We start from the raw sequence: 15,731 nt of genomic DNA, 5'->3' as shown, positions 1-15,731 counted from the left end.
TGCCATAAGGTTATCAGGTGATTTTTTAGCAGAAACTTTGAAGGCCAGAAGAAAGTGGCATGATATATTCAAAGTACTGTGAGGAAAAAAATAAAAAATAAAACAAAAAACATCTACAACCAAGAATATTCCATTCTAAAATGTTATCATTCAGAATTGAAGAGTTTCTCAGAAAAGCTGAAGGATAAAGAAATTCATCACCACTAAACCAGTCTTACCAGAAATGTTAAAGAAATTCTTTAACTGGGGAAAAAAGTCCATAATTAAAAGAAAATTATGAAAGAGAAAAAATTTCACTGGTAAAAGCAAACATATAATAATAGATTAATCACTTTTAAAGCCAGTATAGAGGGTAAAACACAAAAGGAGTAAAATCAATTTTATCTACAAAAATTAGTTAATACACAAAATAAAAAGATGTAAAATATGACATAATATACATAAAATGTGGAGGTGAGAGTAAAAATTTAGAATGTGGTCAAACTTAAGCAACCATGAACTTAATATAGATGGCTATATGCATAGAATGTTATGTATAAACCCCATGATAACCACCAATCAAAAACCTATTATAGATATACATAAAATAAGAGAAAGGAACCAAAGCATAACAGTAAAGAAAGCCATCAAGCCACAAAAGAACAAGAAGGAACAGAAAAACTACAAAAACAAGTAACAAAATGGCAGTAAGTACATACATAACAGTAATTACTTTAAAGGTAAACGAACTAAATGCTCCAATCAAAATAAACAGGTGACTGAATGGATTAAAACAAAGACCCATCTGTCTGCTGCCCACAAGAGACTTACTTCAGACCTAAAGACTGACACAGACTGAAATTGAAGGAATGGAAAAAAGGTGTTCCACACAAATGGAAGAAAAAAAAAAAGCTGAGATAGCTTACTTACATCAAACACAATGGACTTTAAAACAGAGACTAGCAAGAATTAAAGAAGTGTGTTATGTAATGATAAGGGGATCAATCCAACAGGAGGATATAACAATTACAAATATCCATGCACTCGATATTGGAGCACCTAAATACATAAAGCAAATATTAACAGACATAAAAGGAGAAATTGACAGTAATCCGTAATAGGGGATTTTGACACCTTACATATATCAATGGATAAATCATCCAGACAGAAAATCAACAAGAAAACAGTGTGACACACTAGACCAGATGGAATTAACAGATTTATACAGAACATTTCACCCAAAACCAGCAGAATACTATAGTTTCCAAATGTATATAAAACATTTTCCAGGATAGATCATATATTAAGCCACACAACAAATCTTAATAAATTTAAGAAGATAAAATCATATCAAGTATTTTTCCTGACCACAACAATAGGAAACTAGAAATCAATTATAAGAAAAAAAATGGGAAAAAAACACAAATATGTGGAGGCTATAAAACATGCTTCTAAGCAATGGGCCAATGAAGAAATCAAAAAGAAAATTAAAAAAAATGAAGGCAAATAAAAATGAAAACACCTTTGGAATGCAGCAAAAGCCGTTCTGAGAGAGAAGTTTATAGTGATGCAGGTCTACCTCAAAAAAAACAAGAACAATCTCAAACAACGTAATGTTACACCTAAAGGAACTAGAAAGAGAAAAAGTTCAAAGTGAGTTGAAAAAAGGAAATAGAGATTACAGTGGAAATAAAAGATAAAAAATACAACAACAACAAAAAAAATGGAAAAGACCAGTGAAACCAAGATTCCTGATTCCTTGAAAAGATAAACAAAATTGATAAACATTTAGCCAGACTCATCAAGGAAAAAGGAGGACTCAAATAAATATTCAGAAATGAAGGAGAAATAACCACCACAGAAATACGAGAATAATAAAAGAGTATGAAAAATTATATGCAAACAAATTGGGTAACCTAGAAGAAATGAATAAATTCCTAGAAACACAGAATCTTCCAAACTGAATTAGGAAAAAGTAGAAAATTTGAACAGACCTATTAAAAGTAAGAAAATTGGACAGATAGTAGAAAGAGAAACTAAGGAAACAATCCTATTCGCAAGTGCACCAAAAAGAAAAAAAAATATCTAGGAATGAATTTAACCAAGGGGGTGAAATACTCTGAAAACTAAGACACTGATGAAAACAATTTTAAATGATACAAACAAATGGAAAGATATACGCCGCTCGTAGATAGGAAAAATATTGTTAAAATGTCAAAACTATCTCCAGACTCAATGCAAGACCTACCACAATACCAATAATATTTTCCATAGAACTAGAACAAAAAATCCCAAAATTTGTATGGAATCACAGAAGACCTCAAATGTTCAAAGCAATGTTGAGTAAGAGGAACAAAGCTGAAGATAGAAAATCCCAAATTTTGAAATATACTAACCAAACAGTATGGTACTGGCACAATAACAGACACATAGATCAGTGGAACAGGATAGAGGGCCCAGAAATAAACCCATGTTTATATGGTTAATTAATCTATGATAAAGAAGACAAGAATATACAATGGGGAGAAAACAGCCTTTTCAATAAACAATGCTGGGAAAACTGGCCAGCTGCATGCAAAAGAATGATACTGGACCACTTTCTTACATCATATACAAAAATAAACTCAAAATGGATTAAAGACCTCAATGTGATTTTGAAACTATAAAACTCCTGAAAGAAAATGTAGGCAGTAATCTTTTGGAGATCAACCTTAGTAACATATTTATGGGTATGTCTCCTCAGGTAAGGAAAACAAAAGCAAAAATAAACTATTGGGACTATACCAAAATTAAGTTTTTGCACAGAAAAAAATTAAAATGAGAAGGGAACCTACTAAATGGGGGAATACATTTTCAAATAATATATCCAATACATTGCATGGTATTGAGGTTTTAATTTTTTGAAATCTATAATTATAAAATAAATTACCCAATATTCAAATCCATGTTATATATGTATCATACAAAAATAAATACATGAGTATATAAAAGAATATAATAGACAAGTATACTGAAGTGTAGTTGGGGACCTCTGTTTTTTTTTTTTTTTTTGAAAGCCAACTTATAAGCGAGATTTATTTTAGTAATTTGAATCGAGAAAACCTATTAAAATTTTTTTAAAGCATGAATATTAAAATGGCAAGAAAAACAACAGAATATGTATTATTTGTGTTTTAAAGGCCTCTACTAAAAATTCTTGGTTACTACTGTTAACTATATGAATGAGACTACATCAACTCTTAGGGCAGGACAGTTAATATTATTTATTGTTAAATTAAATCCATATCCAAAATTAAAAAATCTCTATTAAAACTAATGAAATTGATTCTGATAGATTGACATTTTTGTTTTAATCTACAAGATGGGTCAAAAAGTAAATAACATTATCATTAAATATAAATATTCATATTTTATAAGGTTACACTATTTAGTTCAAAAGATAAACGGAAAGTTATAACTTTCTAGGAATTTCAGTGCAACTAAATCTACATGCATCCTCCATCCCACAGATGTGCTACTTTATTGCACACACATTTTAAACAGCAATATATTGTATAGGTACAATAGAAATAGTGTTTTATCCTCATAACATTTTCACTTTTTATTCTGTAGATATTTGTCTTTGTTCAAATGTTTCTGCAAAAGCATATGTAACTTGAAAAGCTCATCTCTATTTTTCATTCCAAATGTATCATGTTAAAATACATGACACAGAGATCTATTGTGAATCTAAATGAATCTTATTTATTTAATGCAAAATAGAGATATTGGTTCTGATTTATAAGGTGTTATAAGGATTAGAGTATTTGTATATAGGATATAAAATATATAATGCATAGCTTATGTTATATTGATATATAATACATATATACACAACCATATACATATATTTTAGACATATCTTTTTAGGATATGCAGTCATGATTTACCATATTCAATGTATTTTCTTGAATAAGTTTATGTGGATGTCTTTGGACTTCAATCTATATTGTGTTCTATGCTTGATGCATAACCGTCATCTTGGAATGGAACTTCCACTTTCCTTTTTTTCTCATTTCTATTTCCAGTACCCCATATTTTCCTTTTTCTTACTTTCCTTCATTTATTATTAAGTGAATGAAGACTTTTTGAGGACTTACATGTCTGAAAATGATTTTCTTCTATCTTACATATGATTGATATAATTCCTGTTCATAAAATTTTGGTTTAACAATTTAACTTTATCGGGTTTTAATATATCTCTTTCTTCTGAAATTCAAGTCCTTCATTTCTTGGAACTTAAAAAATTATTTTATTGACTATTTCTTCTCTAGGTTCGCTGTCCAAGCTATCTGAAATCATTTAGGTAGCTAAACTGCTGGACTGGCACCCTAATTTTATTTTTCTACTTTCAATCTTTTATGTTCTACTAAGAAATTTTCTTAATCTTTTATTTCAAACTTTCAGAAAATTGTAGTTTTGTGTTTATAGTTTTAATTCCAAGATCTTTTTGTTCCCTGCATATCCCTTTGCATAGTGTTTTGTTCTTGCTTCATTGTTACAATATATTCTTTCTTTGTGGTGATACTAATAATTTAATACCCTTCTCCTTAGTTGATTTAGTTCATACAGTTTTTTTTTCTATTTCCCCAATTTAGTTCATATCTTTCATGTTAAACCTTTTTTTTTCAAATATTTGTTATTACTTCTTTTTCTGTTCATAATCAACAGTGTTAAATTACAAAAAAAAATCACAAATCTAAATTGGGAATATGATATGCTACAACAAAGAAAGTAGAGATGAGAAACTGAATGAAGGGAAAAGAAAAGGGGGAATTAGGAAAAAATAGAAAATTACTTGTGATGCAATATGACTCCTCATCACAATGTCCCAAACCATCAAAAATATGTATAAATAATAAATTTTGGCTCTTTCAAAACTGAGGAAAATTAATGTTTCATCCTGGTTACTGGAACAAAGAAATGTAAATATGATGAGACAGCTGCAAGTAGTCAAAGGAAAATGGAAGAAATAAACTGATCTAAACTTCTAATAAATAGAATCCTTTAAAAACAAGTCTGGGGGCACCTGAGTGGTTCAGTGAATTAAGCCTCTGCCTTCGGATCAGGTCATGATCCCAGAGTACTGTGATAGAGCCCCACATTAGGCTTCCTGCTCAGCGGGGAGTCTGCTTCTTCTTCTGTCCCTCACCCTTCTCACTCTCTCTCTCTCAAATAAATAAAATCTTTAAAAAACAAAACAAAAAACAAGTCTGGTTTTGGAGTATCATAGTTAATAGAATTAGTGTTGAAGCAAACATAACCAAATTTCCAGAACGCAAGGGGCCCCCAAGCTAGTATCTGGATTGCATTCAAATGGAGTAATCATTCTTCATCACAAGAGTAACAAGAATGATTTAACTATTTTTCACCAGCTTATTCAGTAGTCATTATGAAAGAAATATTAGTGGTTTCTTTTTACATTTCATTTCTTTGTGTGTGTGTGTGTGTCATATATATAGTTTTTTTTATTATATTATGTTAATCACCATACATTACATCATTAGTTTTTGATGTAGTGTTCCATGATTCATTGTTTGTGTATAACACCCAGTGCTCCATGCAGAATGTGCCCTCCTTAATACCCATCACCAGGCTAACCCCCCCACCCCCGTCCCCTCTAGAACCCTCAGTTTGTTTCTCAGAGCCCATAGTCTTGAGAAAGACATGTATCATATGATCTCACTGATATGAGGAATTCTTAATCTCAGGAAACAAACTGAGGGTTGCTGGAGTGGTGGGGGGTGGGACGGATGGGGTGGCTGGGTGATAGACACTGGGGAGGGTATGTGCTATGGTGAGCGCTGTGAATTGTGTAAGACTGTTGAATCATGAGAGACTACATTTCATTTCAATACTGAAGCAGACTTCTCATTCTAATACATGAGCAATTGTTAATGGAAACTTTTAATTTTTATTTCACAGCATTGCAAGCTTTTCTTTATTGTTTTAAATGGATAAAGTTGTATTTTTTTAAGTATTCCATTCTACATGGCCATAAGATTAAAATATTTCTTCCTCCTAGAAAATTATGGGACTCAAAGAAACCAGGGACTCAAGAAATTAATGTACAGAGTCTCTTACATAATAAGCATCTGTTTCTTTATATTTGAAAAACTTTCATATATATGTGTTTGTGTATATGCACATAAAATCCTGCAAAACCTTTAATAATTATACTAATATGTAATTTACAAAGATCATAAAAATTTCAAACATTAAGCATATTTCTGAAAGCACTCCTTTGGAAGCTTAAAATGAACACACTGAGGAGCTTATTTCAATAAACTTTGCATCTGTTTTCTATATTAAACAACTAAGGTACACAGGTGTTTTTGAAAATTATTTTTTAACATGAAGAGTCGCTTATTATTACATTAATGGTGTCTTGTATTTGTATGAGTACAAGCTTAATTCCTAATTCAAATTTAATCACATTTGAACAAAATCCCAAATCAGGCAAAAAAGTCTGTATTTGACTTCCACAATTTAAAAAGACATTGACAAAATGAAAAAAGTTGAGCAAACCCCCAAAACTGATTAACTTTTACATTTAGACCTAGTTAATTTCAACCAGATCAATATGTTAACAGATCAACTTAAAGAATGAGTTTTCACGAGGGACCAGTTAATATTTATTTTCTCTAAGGATTAAATTAGAAAAAAAAAAAACAAGGAGTGCAACATGAGGATTCAAATTAGAAATAATGAAATATACTGAAATTTGCGTTATAAATATCACAAAAGATGTTCTTGAGGCTGTGAATTGCCTTTGCAGGTGCTAAAACTAATCTTCATCTATAATCTATGTAAGATAATATATGTGGCTTTACCTGCCAACAGTTGTACAAGTGAAGGTAGCCTTATCTTAACATTGTGATATAATAACAAGTTATAGCTAAGGATTCTTCATGTATCTTTTTGTTGTTAATAAAGTAGGTTAGAAATTTTTATTGTGGGGGCACCTGGGTGGCTCAGTTGGTTAAACGACTGCCTTCGGCTCAGGTCATGATCCTGGAGTCCCGGGATCGAGTCCCGCATCGGGCTCCCTGCTCAGCAGGGGGTCTGCTTCTCCCTCTGCCCTCTTCCCTCTCGTGCTCTCTCTCTCTCTCATTCTCTCTCTCAAATAAATAAATAAAATCTTTAAAAAAATTAAAAAAAAAGAAATTTTTATTGTGAAGAAATTAAAGAGATTTATTGAGTCCCCTAATCCAGTCTCTTGTCACAAGACGCTTGTTCTCTTTGTTATAGAATGGGCTGAAAATAAATTTTAATCTTGAAAAATAGTTCTATAGTTTCTGCGATAGAATTCAAAATTTGCATTAAAAAAGAGCACAATTTCTCCTCTTTTTTAATAATTTAAATGGCATTTGCCCTTTTCATTTTTAAGATAAAAGTTTTCAAATTAATATTCATGAAGTTTTTATACATTAAATTAGTTCATATTTAATCTTCTGATTATTTCTTCCCCAAAACAATCAGTTCATTTATTATTTCAGAATATTAGAAGTAAATCTAGGTATCATTAATACCGTTTGTTTTACAGGGAATCCTTATATGAATACAAATTATTATAAGAATTATTAAAAACTGTAAGACCGTGAATAGGGAGGTGGCAAATATTTAAATAAGACATTGTGATCAGAGGAATGAAAATTTAGGTTTATATTGGATTTCTTTATCTTCTCAATCATTTATTTGCTCCTGGGAATAGCCTGCCACATAATTTCTAACACTTCTCAGAAGTTTAAAGATGTCATATGCGTTTTTATTTTTCTTTCACTTCAGTTCTAAGTATTATTTGTGGTTGCTGAGATTTACCTGTTTACATTTTATAGCCTACTATTGTGAAATGTACTACTGTGATATTAGCTAATACTTTGGCAATATATCCAAGTGATAATAGCCAAATAAAATTTATTCTTTGTTTGTTAACTTATAACACCTTCTCCTATATTGAGAATTATATCAGGTCTTTCATATATTTAGTACCTTAATCATTTCTATAATCTTGAAGTCTTTTATATGATAATATCCATAAAAATATATTTAGGATATCAACTAAATTTCAATCTATTCTTAAGCAGTCTGCAAATTCTTAATGAAGGATTGGGTTTATGTTTGAAGGAAAAATAGAATCTCTTTACATTTTCAAAATTAGAATTTTTGACATATAAGTTATAAGAAATGAATACATTGACACCATTACAAATTTCTTTATTAAAATAATATTTCCTACAATACATATAAATAAAAACTTTTCCAAAGTGTATGCTGTTCTTAGCAGGCCTTATTTGAATATTTCTTTGTCTTAGATTGTGTTCTTCAGGAAACAGAATAGGAAGCTAAGTCTTATCTGTTACTGTTTTATAAGGAAATATAACCTCCATCATGAGGGGAAAAAAGGCATGATGCAGACAAGGATACCGTCAACTAATACAGAGTTATTTTACTGAAAGGGGTGCTGTCTAATTTTAGATGACTGCCTGCAAGAGTATGAACTACTGTACTTCAGATATTATCTACCTGAGTGGAAGAGTAGTGGCAGTGAGGAAGAAAAAGGAATGTTTATTAGTCAAAGATTTACTCTGTATTTCTGGCTTATATGTGCTTTGGTGGCTGGTGGGTCTGCAGTGTTTCATCTCTTAGTAATAAGCAGAAAAAACTCAAAGTTGGATAAAAGAAGGGCTCTTTATAAGAATGAACCTAGGCACTGGGTAGTTGTGCTAACCTTCATCTATCAGGGCCCTTTCAGTGATGGCTGCTTCAGCCGTGACTGGATGCCATAAAACACAATGCAAGGATGCAATCAGGGTTAGGCAAGGCAGGAACTTGCCTTGATTGCTAAATTTAAGAGGACACCAAATTCAGCAGTCAAGATAAACAATATTTTAAAGTAATATTTAAAAAAAAACAAAATTAATGCAAAACTCCGGGATAAACAAAATATTGAAATTGAAAACAAAGGCCATTTGTCAGTTTGGTGCCTCTGAGCTGTGCAAAGGCAGCATCTCCTTCTATTCGGTCAGAATTTCCCAGCCAATGTGATCATCTCATCTAGTCCCCTGTTGGGCAGGTTTAGGAGGATTGAAAGTGCTATGCAAAACAGATTTAGCAATGTGGGTCCTGATACGTAGGCATGTGTGTGGGTTTAATTGTAGAACATTAACTTTTTCTACTTAGTTCAAAATAAGGGAGAATGTTTTGGTAAGTATCTATATAGGTACACATTTTTCTTCTGTCTTAGCCTCTAATATGACTACCTGACAAAGGTTAAAAAAAATGACCTACTAGCAAGTAAGGACAATGAGATCTGAGGTCGTCCACAAGTAGTGGTCTGATATGCCCATTGTGTGAATTTAATGTTTATTGGATTATCATGGCATAACTGTTACTCAAAGGGAAGTACACACAGTCTCAAATCACTTTAGTCACCTAAAAAACTTGAGAAAAATTTTCCACTGATTAAAATCCTAATTTTAATTAAATTATAAGTTTAATTAAAGATAAGATAAATTATCTTATACTTTACTTAAAATGCATGTGCTCTTCTATCAGATTTTGTTTCTGCATACGACATTGTCTTTGTTATCTTTATAGACTTGTGCAAAAAATTAAAGAATAGTATCATATTGCTTGGATTCTGTTACATATACGTATGTGTAGTTATAGTATTCTTACATTATCAGATAAGAAAACTTTAAAATTAATCAAGTATATGTCAAAAAAATGTGAAATGAGACTTTCCCTTGTCTGTAGGATTTGACAGTTTTCTCTCTGTTGAGATCATCATATGGATTTTTGAATATGGTGAATCACATCAATTGATGTTAAAAACTTAAACCAAACTTGTCTTTCTGAGATAAATTCTACTTCATCATTATGTACTTTCATATTTATTGCTACTTTTCATATATTAAAATTTTGTTAAAGACTTTTGCATTTATATTACTGAGTGATATTGATATGAAGATTTCTTGTTATGTCTTTGGTTTTACCATAGGGCAATGCTATCCTCATAAAATAAACTTTCTCTTCCTTTAACTTTTTTTTCTCTTCCTTTAACTTTTGAAAATTTTTATCAAGGATTGGTATCTTTCCTTAACTATTTGATGTATGTCAGCAGTGAAGCCAAATTGCTTTCAGATTTTCTTTATGGAAAGATTTTAATTATTAATTTAAATGTTTTACCTTTACCTAATTAATTTAAATACATTAGACAGTAATTTAAATTCAAATGAATAAATAAGGGGTGCCAATAAAGGATACATAGTAAAATATAAAGACAATATAAATGTATTTTGTGTGTATTTTTATCTGATTTAAAAGAAACCTGTATAAAGCAAAATTATAAAACATTGTTCTTAATATATATAAAACCTGGTTCATAATACACAAAAAGTAATTTGTGTGATAATAGCACAAAATAGTGGAGAGGCAATAGAGCTGCATAAAAGCAAAGTTTTTTTATAATACTGAAATTAAGTTGGTATTAAATTAAAGTGGGTTGTTGTAAATAAAGAGATTAATTTACACCCCAGAAAAAACATTAAAAATATAACCCAAAAATGTTTGGTAAAATAAATAAAAAGGGAATTAAAATAGTTTACTAGAAAATATGTACTTAATGTTAAAAAAAAGGAAATAGAGGGATATACAAACAAAAAATTTTTAAATAGAAAAAATATTAAAATGTCAGACATAAGTCATACTCTATTAGTAATTACATTGAATGTCAATAGGTTAAACAACCATTCAAAAGTCATAAATTGGCATAATGGAAAATTAAAAACAAAAACAAAAAAAGCATGAACCAACTATAGGCACACCTCTGAGATGTTGCAGTTTCAATTCCAAACCACTGCAATAAAGTGAATGTTGCAGTAAAGAAAGTCGAATTAATTTTCTAATTTTTCAATGTATATAAAAGTTATGTTTATAATATACTATAGTCTATTAAGTGTGAGATATCAATATGTGTAAATATATAATGTTCATACCTTAATTTAAAATAATTTATTCCAGAGAGCCTGGGTGGCTCAGTCATTTAACTCAGTCAGTCCAATTCTTGGTTTCAGCTCATGTCACGATCTTAGGGTAGTGGAATTAAGCCCTGCATCGAGCTCCCTGCTCAGTGGCGAGTCTACTTCCCCTTTCTCTCTCCATCTGTCCCCCTCCACTCATGTACTTTCTCTCGCTGTAAAATGAATAAATAAATCTTTCAAAAATATTAAAAATTTAAAAAATAAGTTATTGCTAAAAAATGCTAGCCATCATCTGACCTTCTGTGGGTTATAATCACTAATCATACATCACCATAACAAATATAATAATAAAAAGTCCGAAATATTGTGAGAATTACCAAAATGTGACACAGAGACACAAAGTGAGCAAATGCAGTCAAAATAATGGCATCATTAGACTTGTTCATGCAAGGTTGTCGCGTAGCTTCAATTTGTAAAAAATGCAGTATCTGTGAAGTACAATAAAGCAAAGCACAATAAAATGAGGTATGCTTTTATTTTCTATTTTTAGGAAACACACTTTACTCTCAAAGACAAAAATAAGTTGAAATTAAAATGACAGAAAAAGGGGGCGCCTGGGTGGCTCAGTCGTTAAGCGTCTGCCTTCGGCTCAGGTCATGATCCCAGGGTCCTGGGATCGAGCGCATCCGGCTCCCTGCTTGGCGGGAAGCCTGCTTCTCCCTCTCCCACTCCCCCTGCTTGTGTTCCCTCTCTCACTGTGTCTCTCTCTGTCAAATAAATAAATAAAATCTTTAAAAAAATAAAATAAAATGACAGAAAAAGTATACCATGCAAATCATAACTAAAAGAGATCTGTGATATCTACACTATTGTCAAAATAGACCTTAAGGCAAAAATTACTGAGATAAAGAAAAACAGTTTATAATGATCAAAAGGTCAACCCATCAAGAAAACATAAAATTTAGGGCGCCTGGGTGGCTCAGTTGGTTGAGCGACTGCCTTCGGCTCAGGTCATGATCCTGGAGTCCCTGGATCGAGTCCCGCAGCGGGCTCCCTGCTCAGCGAGGAGCCTGCTTCTCCCTCTAACCCTCCCCCCTCTCATGTACTCTCTCTCTCTCTCATTCTCACTCTCTCAAATAAATAAATAAATCTTTAAAAAAAAAAAAGAAAAGAAAACATAAAATTTATAAACATATACATGCCTAAAAATAGAGCCCTTATAGGTATAAAACAATTTACTCGACAAACAGAATATATATCCTTTTCAAATGTATATGAAACTTTGTCCAAGATAAAGTTAGATTAGGACATAAAACAAATTTCAGTTAAGTTTAAAATGAGTGAAATGATATAAAATATGTTTTCCTACCATAATGGAATGAAAATGAAAATCAAGAAAAGAAAATTTTAGAACTTCACATTCCTTACAGTATTGCATGTTCTCTTTTGTGGTGAGATATTTGTATACAAACCGTACATTCTGTATAGTGTACAGTTGACCCTTGAACGAAGCAAGGGTTAGGGGTGCCAAACCCCATACATTTGAAAACCTGCATATAACTTTTGACTCTCCCAAAACTTAACTACCTACCTCCTATCTAATAGCCTAGTTTTGACTGGAAACCTCACCAATAACATAAACAGTTGATCAACACACATTTTTCTGTTGTGTGCATTATATTTACTGTATTCTTAAAATGCGCTAGAGAAAAGAAAATGTTATTAAAATCATAAGTAAAAAAATGAATTTACAGAACTAAACTAAAAAATCTGTGTATAAATGGACATGCACAGGTCAAACCCGTGTTTTACAAGGGTCAACTGTATTTCTCTTTACCCTTTTACCTCCTGTACTTTGCATGTCCCCTACAGGACTGATTTTTTAAAGTCAGAAAATATAAATATTCAATAGGGAGGGGGAAAAAAGGCCAAAACATAAGAACAAGTAACTCACAAAAATTAAATGCAAGCTGGTAACACAAACAGATGTAAATAAGATACATTAGTTGATGAAATTGTTCAGTATTAAAAGTGATAATAGTCTGGATAGGGAAGAATAAGACAAATAAGACTCTTCAATATGTATCACTGGCAAAAGTATAAATTGATACATTTTAGAGGGAATTTAACATTTTATGCACAATTCATCAGAGCAATGTAATCTGGGAACTTATCTGGAAGGAAAAAAATGATAGAGATGGCTGAAGAATTTGCCAAAGGGGCTCATTCCAATTGGCTCAAATTCCAGTTTGATCTCAAATGAAAAATAAGGGTTATAGATTTAATTTCAATGGCAATCAAGCTATAATAGTGACAGAGCTATTGAGATAAATGAGAAACAAAATAATCAAAGAGCTTATTTTTCTAAATAAAATAGAATTAACACTTGAGAAATGTCTACATTTAATGACCAAATGGGACTTCGTAAGCATGTGATATAAACTAAAAGGAACGGTCAAAGATCTGAAGAATGGGTAACAAAGATAAGACAGTGCTTCAGGAATATGAACAATAAACCTTGTCAAAAATTTTGCTGAGATGTCAAGTTAAAGCAAAGAGACTGAAAGATGTCCTGCCCATTGGATTTATGATGTTAAGGTCATCAGGAAACTTAGTAAGAATTGGTTTATTCAGCTACACCTAATAAAAATATTTTTCATAAAGAATGCTCTGTTTCAATAACTTATTTCCCTTTTACACTAAACATAACCCCTCCTCCACAAATCAACTTATTTCCAACTTTAGCCTTCTTAAATTAATTTAGAGTCATAGTTTGAGAATCAACTACCATGATTTGGAAAAGGCAAGAGGAGTTTCCTTATCACCCAGACTTAGAGGTAAGAATAGGGTTGCCCAGCTAAAGTGGATGTCAGTACCAAACTCCTGATTTAACCTACCCATTCTAACCTCTTATACCCACAGTCTCTGTTATCTCAAATATTTAAAACTACTTTCATTCCCTCAGGCCAAAATGGATAGAATCATCTTTTACTTATTTCTTTCACATTACACTTCCATGTTAGCAAATCCTGTGGACTCTACTTCCAACTGTAACTAGAATGCCATTATTTACCATTCCTTACTGCTATTATTTATTCCAACTTATTGTCTTCTTACACCTGAATTATTGTAAAAACCTTCAAATTTTTCACTCTGCTTTCACCTTGCTTTTCCAGATTCTGTTCTTAAAACAAGAGCCAAATTGATCTCTATATATTTGAAATTAGTATATTCTAATTCTTTGACTTTGGTCTCTCTAATGATGTCTGTTTTAACACAAAATATGTAAAGTCCTTATAATGACCTTTGGTATTTCACTAACCTCAATTCCTCCTCTCACCCAACCACACTAATTATCTTGTTGTTCATAGAGCCTCCTATGCATGCTTTCTCAAAGCCTTTGCTAATCATTTTCCTTTATGAACACTTTCTTTTTGCCTTTTCTTAAATTTACCCTTCTCATTGAGACATTTCCTGACTACCCTTACTTACCATTGTTAATCCCAAATCCAGCTTTCCCTATTCCGCTTCCTTGTTTTTTTTTTCTATCATTTCCATCATTATCTAATGTCCTATATTTTACTCATTGCTACACACCTAGCACCTAGAATAATATTACTGCACAGTAGCTGCTCAATTAATATTTGATGACTTAATGAAATATCCACTGAAATATTCATCATTATGTTTGATCCGTAATGAAAGGTTTCTTTTTCTTTTCTGCCTGTCTTTTATGTCCAGAATTATTTTCCCTCTTATGTGTTTTCTAGGAGGCAGAAATTATTCTGTTGTTTCCTACTTATCAAAATTTCTGTATGACACCCAGAGGTTTATTACTCAGATTCACTGTAAGCCATACCTTTGATGGGGTCTTCAATCACTCCAATTTTTCTTTCTGGCCTTGAAAACTCATGTGACATATTTTACTTCCACAGAAATTCAGTAGAAAAATAGAGTACAGATCATTTTTCTCCAGACTGCTCAATACTGCTTCCCCTCTGTCTTCCTTTGCCTACCTGCCCTCATCTTTTCTGTTTTAAGTTTTTATTTAACTTCCAGTTACTTAACATATAGTGTAGTATTAGTTTCAGGTGTAGAATTTAGTGATTCACATTTACATATAATACCTGCTCACCTGCCCTCATCTGGAGAGAAGTATTTTCCTATTCCAATTTCTTCCTTACTTCACAAGCAAACAAGCATTTATACTTGATCCTATATTTCCCATTTCCCTTATTTTCCTATGCCCCTACACAGCAAGAATTATCAAAGGTAAAAAAATAAACAAAACCCAATTGCTACCTGCACTTTTAGCTACAAATTACACTGTAGAATTTTGGTAAACTAAATTGGACTGTATGACCTAACTAATAGACTCAAAATAAAATCTTAAGTGTTACCACTTGGTAAGGAAAGGTCATCACAATGATCATCCAATCAATGACAAAGGAAATGGAATAATGGCCCATTTGACCCCCATGCCTACAGTGAGTAGTGCAGATGGAATCCTAAGTCTTAGCTGACCTCTGGAGAAGAATAACTAGGAGGAAGAGGCAGGAAGTTGAGTGGGGAGGAGGCTGCTGAGAGGGTGGATACCAGATAGTCCCTCAAGCCACACTGGAGGTAAAAGAGAAGAGAGACCCAGAGAGCTGACTTAATGCCCAAGCAAGAAGAAGAAGAAGGGAAAAGGGGACGGGGAGGAAGGGGAGGTGGGGGAGGAGGGGAAGG

The sequence above is a fragment of the Leptonychotes weddellii genome, chromosome 2 (genome assembly GCF_054177405.1).
Source record: "Leptonychotes weddellii isolate Sample4059 chromosome 2, ASM5417740v2, whole genome shotgun sequence".
NCBI lineage: Eukaryota > Metazoa > Chordata > Mammalia > Carnivora > Phocidae > Leptonychotes > Leptonychotes weddellii.
The sequence above is the reverse complement of the archived record's forward strand: the minus strand, read 5'-3'. Positions refer to the sequence as shown.